This window comes from Chaetura pelagica, unplaced genomic scaffold, assembly GCF_000747805.2.
Source record: "Chaetura pelagica isolate M959 unplaced genomic scaffold, ChaPel_1.0 scaffold106, whole genome shotgun sequence".
NCBI classification, from domain to species: domain Eukaryota; kingdom Metazoa; phylum Chordata; class Aves; order Apodiformes; family Apodidae; genus Chaetura; species Chaetura pelagica.
The window spans coordinates 4,201,004-4,210,976 of NW_009954222.1; positions in this window are offsets into that span (position 1 = coordinate 4,201,004).

Sequence of the window (9,973 nt, forward strand, 5' to 3'; positions counted from 1 at the left end):
CAGCAGACTCAAGCTGTCCTGCACTGTGCTCTCTCCCTGACTGGACATGACCTTTTTCTTATGGTTACAAACTACGTGGAATCTCAAAGTTTTGACATCTGCAAAAACATTTGGAACCTTTATGATTGTGTTTTCAAGTTGTGTTTAGAGAAAACCCCTCTGGCTGCATTTTTATTAATCTCTTAATAATTTCCTTATTACATTCATTGATTTGCTATATTTGCCTTAGCAACTGCAATATGCAAACTCATATTCCAAAATTGAATAAGGACTTTGTTTTTCAACCTGTAAACATGCTACAGATGTCAAAGAACATTCACTGCAGTCAGCACTTCCTTAGACTTTTAGTTCCTTCTCCCTAATAATTGTGTGTCTCAATTCACCCCGGGAATATAATTTTTTTTTTTCTTAGTCCAATTTTTCCCCATTTAATCTTTCTTAATTTTTAAAAAAATGTTTTTGATATTTTCACAGTGTAAGCAACAATGTCATACCTTTCGATATGTTAAGGAGAAAACAAACTATTCTGTATATGTAATTATATAGGTTCTTAATTATCCTAGACTTTCAGTACTACAGTTACTATTGTAGTGAGTTACCTGTGTCTGTACTGAAACTTACCGTCTGAACCAGTATTTCAGTTTAAAATAGGTGTTTAACCTATGAGCATGCTACATGCACTAAAAATACCCAGGAGAGTACAGCTTATACTTTAAAGAATTTACTTAAAAACTAAAAGGATCAGTAACAGTGTGTTTTAACAACTCAGTCTGAGGCAAATTTATGCTTCCTTTAATACATACTTGCAAGTTGAATTAACTTAATAGTTTGAGATTAATCAATATTTCCATCAGCCTGAATGATTACCAGTGCTTATAACCAAAAGTGCAACAAACATGCTTTAGATCTAAGTTGGGAACACTTGAAAATAGAGGCAGTTATTAAATGCAGAATTATTTTTACCTTACCCACACAGGATTTTATTCTTTATTAACTTTCTACATAAATGTTAACCTTTAATACAGTACAAATAGCTCTTGCATAACACTATACTTGTCCATGGTGCCTGGAGATTATGTTTCATTAAAGTATTTTGGTGTTCACAAGAAAGAATAAAGAACTGTATTCAGATTAGGAACCCTAAACTAGAAGGTGCTACACAGTCAACTTCATAGCCCTGTCAAGTGGGAACATATCTCCATTTTTAAAAAATTATTTGTAACATGTGACAGCCCTAAGTAACTGCACATCAGAAATTCTCACGTTCTGACTCATTGCTCAGAGGACAAGACCCATATTTGGGGGACCAGCTTCAGCTCCAGCTGACCAACAGATCTGGGATGTAGCTTGGCTCTTTCTGCACTGGGAATGTGGGAGCACTCAGTTGCCAAACATCTGCTTTCATAAGCAGGCAGAAAGCAGAAAAAAAAACCAACCCCAACCTTCTGATAAGAAAATAATTCCAGTTTCTGAGGAAAATGAATTTATTTTGGTATGCCTGGTTTCCAATGACAGATTCTGACCCTTTTCCATTACAACAAACAGCTCTCATACAGAAATGCTAAAAATGCAAAGTGGGGTTTTTCCATGATGTTTCTTGAACGATGAGGTAGATTTGGTCTTCAGGCTGAGGTGTCTTCTGGGGTGCAGGGTAGCTCTCCTCCTGTTCTGGGGGGGTCAATGTCTAATGAGGAAAAAAAAGGATGCAGGAGGTGGTGTGAACTCAGACCTTGTGCCATAGTAAAGCATATCAATCAGCTGAAAAACATTCCTGGTCTCCCATACTACAAGTACCAACAAAGAGCCCAATTTTTTTTCTGACATCAAGAAACAATCCCTAAGGATTTATCCTTGTAAAGGCAAATCTGTCACCCACTTTTGATTTGAAAACTAGAATAGCACAATTTATGCAGTTTATTTGTGCAAAGCAGTGCTATTTTGCTCAACTTATATTAAAGCTCTACAGAACTTGCACTGAGCAACTAAAATAGACTATTATTCTGCTGGGTACATGAGGCAATCTTCCATGGAAATTTCCTTCCTGTTGCAATCTTAGTTCAAATGATGTGCTGGTAAGTAACTGTTGAGCACTCAACTGCTCCTATCACAAAGCCCTTTCCAAAGCTTTCCAAACTTCATCCACTCACGAACAGTCTTCAGAATAAAAATAAGTAATTGTGAAATAGTCTTAACTAGATGGCTCCTCTCTTCATATCCAACAGCTGGGGTGTGTAAGTATACAGAGAAATGAGAATCATTACTATTTTTGTTCCCAGTTAATGGCAAGATTCTTGCTGGAAGGGTCACTATAGAGTGCTTTGGTGTTGGCTGGATGCAGGACTGAAAAAAAGGCACAAGTTCTGCAGCAGAATCTCTTCAACCTTCTTCAACACAATTTTCTTCAAAAGTTAGGAGGACTGAAGCCCCTTCCTTCATTGAGTTTTTTGTGGGGTTTTTTGTTTGGTTGGGGTTTTTTTTGTTGTGTTTGTTTGTTTTGGGGGGTTTTTGGTTGTTGGGTTTTTTTGTGGTTTTTTTTTTTTAAATAGTGTTCACTCGTTAGAGCATTATGTCAAAAATTTCTAATTCAAAAATATCTGATAGCAATTAAAAACCATTAAAGTTTGCCTACCCTATAATGAGAAGGAAAAGAGATCAAGCAGCCATTATCCTTAAATACAGCTGGAAACTTCAAAAGGGAAACTGAAGTATGTGCAGATAAATTACCCCATCTTTACAGGTAATCTAGGTGTTACAATCACTGAAAACCTGAGGGAAACTGAAGAAATGGTTAAAAAAAAAATGTTTTAAAATATTAAATGTCTCAAGGGGGTATCAGTGAATTTTACATTTAGTTTTATATAAATTAAAATCTTTTAATAGCTGGCAGTCTTTTTCCTTTTAAAGAGCCATATCTGCCCTTAATACATGTTAACATATTCTAAAAGGTAACTGCTGTATATTTAAAGGAATTACTCAAAGTTAAACTATAGCGATAAAAAGCTGCCCTTTTTATTTGTATTCAGTAAATGAGTAATCATTTCCCTCTGAAACTCTACTTGATAAACAGATGAATTTATTAGGAAATATCTTCCCAATGAGATATCAGATCAGTCCTTTTCAAGTATGCACAGACCAGTCTAACCATCATGTCTTGAATTCAAATGTAGTTAAGAGCAGTTTTTACACACACTAATAAAAAGGGTAATGCCCTCTTTACTACAGAGGCATGACAGAACTCATTTAAGCTGTGAAATTATTTTTAATGCTACTGGAAGGCCTTTCTCTTGAAAATGAAATTACTTTTACTCAACTACGTAGGGGATTAATTAACTCTAGTATTTCCTAGCATCTCCACTTAACCAGTTTGTGGTGATTTTTGTTCGTTTTGAAATATTATGGAAATAGATTGTAGTGTCCTTGACGTTTTTCATAACATCAGGGGAACTTATACCATGCTCCTGGCTCGAGATGCTTGCAGCTAAGCTGGGCAATTACCTCCTGGTTTCACTGTGACCTGAAAAACTTATCTTCAGGGCTTCCTCATTTTGGAAGCAGACTCAGCACTGGACGTCACACGTGTAGGTTTCACTGGCTCTCATGGCGGCATACAATATATAGTCCAGGTGTTCTGTCTTTACTGTGTGCTGCTAAGGTACAAGAGATGACCTTGTACCTTATGAGTCTGATGAGGTTTACCTCTTCCTAGCCCTAAATTGTTGTACCAGGAAGGTGCTCTGTCCCCCGGCATTTGTTCAGAAGAATAGGAGACAGTGGGAAAAGGACTGGATAACAGCAGCATCCCCTTTAATCCTTTCTGAAGATAATCTCAAAACGAAATCTCAATTTTCAGAGCCTCTCCTACCCCCAAAAGACTAGGGTTCCTCTCTAGTTCCTCTTGCTAGTCTGTCAGTCCACCTCGAGGGAAACTACAGTGTTCTGGTGCTTAAAATACATCAAAAACCACAACGTTCTTGTAAAAAGTAGATGGAAATAATGCTTCTGAACAGGTCAATTGCAGCAGCAGCAGAACTGTGCTGCTTGCAGAAAGCTGAATGTCTGAAAAGTCAGGCACTAACACTCTGGTACCAAAAAACAGCTGCCCACAAAATCTGTGGCTGTTCGGTCGCCAAGGTCCAATGCCCAGGTGAGTTCACAGGAAAAGGTCCTCTCTCTACTGCTTTTAAGAACAACTTGTATATTTTGTATTGTCAAAATGCAAGAGGTGTCTATGGATTTCAGTATATAAAAATTTGTCTTTTAAGTAGGAAAAAAAAACAAACCAGGATGGTGGATCTTTCCCCCTTTCTTGTTTCCACATGGAGGGAGCAACCCTGCCCTATCAACAAGAGCTGATTCTGTGTGAGCACATGCGTTTTTCCCACATTTGAGAAAATAAACCACCTCATCTTGGCTTGGATTTGTGTAAACTGCTGACCTATTTGGACAGCCAGCGTCAGAATCCTGGGCTCCAACAGTAGGCCAAAAAGGCAACATACACATATTCTCATCTGTTCAACTCCTTCTGGAGAGCCATCTCATATTTAGCATTTACATTTTAGAATTAAATTCTGACCCTATTTAACCAGTGTCAGAGGGACGTCCTTCTGTTAAGGGGTCAACATTTCAATTGGTTTTACTGACCAGCAGAATTTCAAATACTAGTTTATTGCTCTATAATTTAGAGTTCTAAGCACCAGTCAGGCAATGATGGGGCCCTTTAGGAACGAGCATTAGCATGAGCTTGGTGATAAAAGATTAAAATCTTTGACTAAAGTTCAAAGTAATAACAGGAACCAGTAGGGTTTTAATTTCTCCTAATCACTTCCAAAATACTGTCTCTTCTACTACAGCCTCAGGCACAAAAAAAAGGGAAACCTTCACTATGTTAAATATCAATATGTTTTTAACATATAGAATCACTCATTTCCACACACCCATGTTTGAGACTAAATTTATTCACCCCACATTCAGCTTAATTCCTTTTCTCCCCCACCTTTTGGTAAAATTCTCCTAATCTGTGAGCTGAAAAAGTCTTCTGGAAAGAGACATCTGCCACATCCTGAAAAACACGTATTAAAAACTTGATGACACATTTTACAATTTAAAATTATGCCTATTCCTATATGGGAAAGCATTACTTCGGTTTGTTCTTAAAATAAAGCCTACCTATGTCTTCTGGTATAAGTTAATGCTTAGGTAAGACAGCAGCTCATGCTACAAGGCTCTGGTTTTAGATCAGAACTTTTCTAAGGTTTATGGATTGACATCTTCAAAATAATTCAGTTACTAAACTGTTATATTGTACTTTTATTCGGGTTTTCACTCCTGTTAAAATAAATAATAAATTGCTGCAAGCAAATCTTCCAAGGTATTTGGACATGTAAACTCTTCAGTTTGGTCTTTATGTATAATCTGAGCCTCGTGTCTCCAACAAAATCTAGCCAAATTACAAATCCCTGAAAAATATTGGCTAACAGGTATTTGGTAATAAATGTATAAATAAAGTGTTTAAATTCCCTGGAGGCAAACCAGACCCTGGAAATAATTTCATACAACCTTTAGCAATTTCTGTCTGCAAGCGTGGCTCATGGTGGATTTGCAATTTGACTGAATCCACAAATTCAGAAATGGGATGGAAAGACTGAGTTCAGATAACATGCTAGGGAGGGGAAAGAAGAATAAACAAGGACGAGTGAGAAAAGAGAACTGTAGGGTGAACTGAAAGAGTATCAGGGACTGCAGACAAACATGACAGAAGGAACAAGGCAGAAGCAAGCAAGAGAGATTGAGAGAACCTGTGTCAGACCGAGGATTGCAAATTCAAAAAGACTGAATAAAAACAAGAGATCAGAAAACAACCAAGAAGTTAAAGCCAAACTGAGTGCAAACGAACACAGCGGCAGCAGCTTGAAAACTGGGGAGGAGCTGCAATGGCAAAGGAATAGCATTGGGCAAAAATGAGCTGGAAGCAGAATGCAGAATTTAGTACCTTCTACAATTACCACTCCAGCATCCAAAATATTTTCTCTCAGTAAACACCTGGGGAAAACTGACATTTTTTTTGTTTTTCCCCTTCATTAGCACTGGAGGATGAGTCTTCTACTGCCATCAGTAACTCAATTAGCCCAAAAAGGTCAGAGATTGCAGTGGATCTGGTGAGGTTCTTGACAATTTTTGTCATTAGAGACTGATGCTTTTTTCTCCACAAGACCTCTAGCTCATTCAGATCAAAAAAAGTATACAGTCTGACAACAAATCAGAACTGAAGTGGAAGTTCTCCATTTATAAGAATGTTTGTCATATATGGTCCGAGGAACAGAAATCAGAACAGGCGGATGACTCTGCAGCTACAGCATGTAAACTGTAGCAAAGGAGACTCTTCTTCTACCTCTCTTGTACCACTGTGATCTTCCTCGGTGCTAATGACAGTGCTTAAACTTTGCCTAAGTGTTCAAGGATGAGCTGGAAGGCTGGGAAGCTACAGCTGGGACAGAAGCTGGTATGAGTTCTGAATATATCAGCTATTTTGACAGTTCCTAAACACCCTAAATTGAGCATTCAAGTAATATTCTATCGAGTTAAAAATCCCTTCCTGTGATTTTAATATTTTTTTTCCCAAATTAAGACACCTCTTCCCTTCGCTCACAAATATGAGAATAAATTTAATGATGCTTTTGTAAAACATTCAGATCCTACAGTAACAAGCAGATCAGAAAACCATCTGAAGTAGTTAATAAAGACATCAATGTATAAAAATAAATACTTGTAGCATTTGGTAAAAGTAACAACTATACAAGAAACTGTTGGCAAGTTATTTTCTACAGACTTCTTGTACCTTCTGCCACGTAGAGGGGCTCCTTCAATCAAAAACAAAAAAACCCAAAACCCAAAAAACTCAGTGAAAGCAATCAAGGTCTTCACAGTTACAGTGTGTGGCAGACCCCAAAGTTATCAGAAGGTCACATAAAAATGCAATCTAAAAAAAAATAAATTAAAAAAAAGTATTTGGAAGAAATATCCAACAGCAGGTTCTCAAGTACCTGAGTTTGTGGCAAAACAAGTTAACAGCTTCTTTTTAGAATATTTTGCTATTACTTGAAATTGATATTTCATACTAAAGTAAAATATGTCTACTAGAAAAGGAAAGGTGACATCCTAGAAACTTTTATATTAAAGTATGTCAAACCACCTAACAAACAACTAAAAAAAATTTGTACATTTCTTGGTAAAAAAAATAAATTACAAAAAGCCTTCATGCAGAAACATTACCTAACTGTGGTGCTCCTCGGATTAACCCTCCCAATGAAATTTTGGTCTTTCAGCCAGCTTCTGGAAAATTCATACACATAAGCCAGTTCCCTGAAGTCAGCTAGATTTGTCCAAGAACACCTGAAGGGCCTGGCCCTTTAGAAATAAGCTTAGAAAGAATAATCACTACTAAATATTTAAGCATATAGATATTAGGAGAATAATACAGTTCCGTGTAGTAACTGACATTTTTGTGCCAGGCCAGCTGTAGCACTGGACAATTGTGTCCCAAGTTCAACCAGGAACTACAGCTCACAAAAAAGGAGCATGACTGCAAGGTCACAGAAAAGGTTGTTTGCAAGCTGGAAAACAACCTCAAGTAAGGTAATTTATTAGCAATTATATGTATGATCCCTGCTGCATGTTCTCAGCCAGGATCAGGAAAGGCTTCAAGGAAATGAATTTTTTTTATGTAATATATAGAGAGCTGGACATTTTAAGAGGATCAGTCCCACAAAGAGAAGGTTAACATTTGTTGGAACAGGGCTCGTGCTGTTCAAAGCAGACATCAGTACCATATTTGCAGATTCCTTTGTGTGAAACTGCAGAACAAGCTAGAGAAATTCAGTTACGTTTGATCACATCCAAATTACTTTATGTGGTCCAAATGCTCCCATATATAGTTTTCTGAGAGGCATGGATGCTTCTGCTTTATACCATTGTGTTGGGGAATTCTTGGGGTGTACAATGAAAGATGCAATTCTCATATCTAAAATTCAGATATTCAGAATCTGTAATAGCAAAGTGAAAGCCATTTATGCTTGAGAAAATATAATAATGGCATAAGGTGCAGGGAAATTCTGAGACAGCCATCCTTCACAGAAAAACTGGAGAAATACACAAACCTTAGAGCTCTCCAAAGACTTGAGAAAGGCATTTTTGTTAATCTGGGCTATTAAACATTGCTAGTAACTCAATCTATTCCTGAAAGCATCTGATCTTTTTTACAGTCCTAATAGGAATTCTGCACAGAAAGTCAAAACCTCCCACACAATCAGTTCTTGCTTTTATATTTACTCATCACTAAAATTGTAACTAATCCAATAAATTTATTTCCAACCTACCAAAAACCCCACAGAGAAATAATACTTTTATAGATGGAATTTCCATGCTTGAACTATTCAAACACATTTTCATGCAACACATTCCTTTAAAATATGCAGTTTATTGATGTAGTTAATATCTTCTCTTTCCTTAGGCTGATGCCACCTGTTAGTTTATACTCAGTGGGTTGGAGCAAGCAGTATGTACTGATGTATGCTGCTGCTACAGACTGAGACCATCCAGGTTGACAGAAAGAAGTGACTGGATGAAACAGGTGATGAGGACTTAACTGAGCTCCCTGGTCAGAAGACATGACAAAGGGTCTGGCTCCCCATGGTACCTGAAGCTGGGAATGTCTAGAAGGAATTTACTTGAATAAATTATTACTATGGGTTGTTTGTTTTTTTTTCTTCATGTTATTATGTTCAAACAATGCAGATTTCCACAAAGCAGAAAAACAAATGAATAACCATGATGTTAAACCATTCTGATTAACTACCATCCAAGATGGGTTAAAAAAAAAAAAAATAGAGTAAAAACAGCACCAAACAGGAAAAAAAAGCAAAAGGCTACACAGCTAATGGGAAGTATGATACCCAAGAAGGAATAAGAGTTATTTACTCTGTAAAGTTGCAGTGCTGTATGTCTAAGCAACCTATCAACTAACCATGTTTGGTGTTAGAAATAATGCAATTCAAGAAATGGAAGGAAAATATTTGCCAGAGTCATTGGTTAGTAACTCAGGAGACAGATTATCACACAGGACACCAGAAACTTCCCTGTCCTCCAAGCTGTCACCAATTGTCCCTCCAGAAGACCACAAGCACTCCCATGGAAGGGTTACAATTCTCTCATGGAGAAGGGGAATTGCTCCTTATTTCCCCCCTAACTTCCACCTACACTGACATACCATCTCAGAAACAGCACTCTGAAATTTTGTTATGCACTGTTCAAGGCCCCTGAACTTGTTAAAACTCTACCTGCTCACCCTTTGCCACAGGTGCATGGAGGCAGGGGCTTCTGAGTTATTTTTGACACCCAGTTTTCGGTCTGCTCACTTGAAAACAAAAACATTTGGGAACTGGGAGGCAAAGACATTATTAAGGAAGGTAGAAGCCCTCTTAAGTCTTAAAATCAAATTTCAAACTGTATCTTATGTACGAAAATATTTGATTGATAGGTACCAGAATGTCTTTCATAAGGAGTTACATGGTTTAAAAAAATAATTATCAACAACTACTTTCAAAAAAAATCTTCCAATGGAGATGATGTTCAAAGACCACAAACCGAATAAAAATTTTTGAAAGGATTAATTTTACATAGTTGCATGGAAAGCACACTCAGATACTCTATATTAAACACATTCAAACCTCAATAGATATATAAAAGATCAGCATAATGACCTACAATAGCAGCCTTGTATTACATTAAAATGCAAAGCAGTAATAGGAGACTTTCAAGGTCAGATACTAACTTCATAATTTGACACATGAACCATAACTGTATTAACAGTAAAAAAGAAAGTGTCCTCTGCTACTGTTGCTAGTGGACTCACAGAGAAGAATAAATTAGAAATTACTAATTATGTCAATATCATGAATGTTTGCACATTTGAATGCTT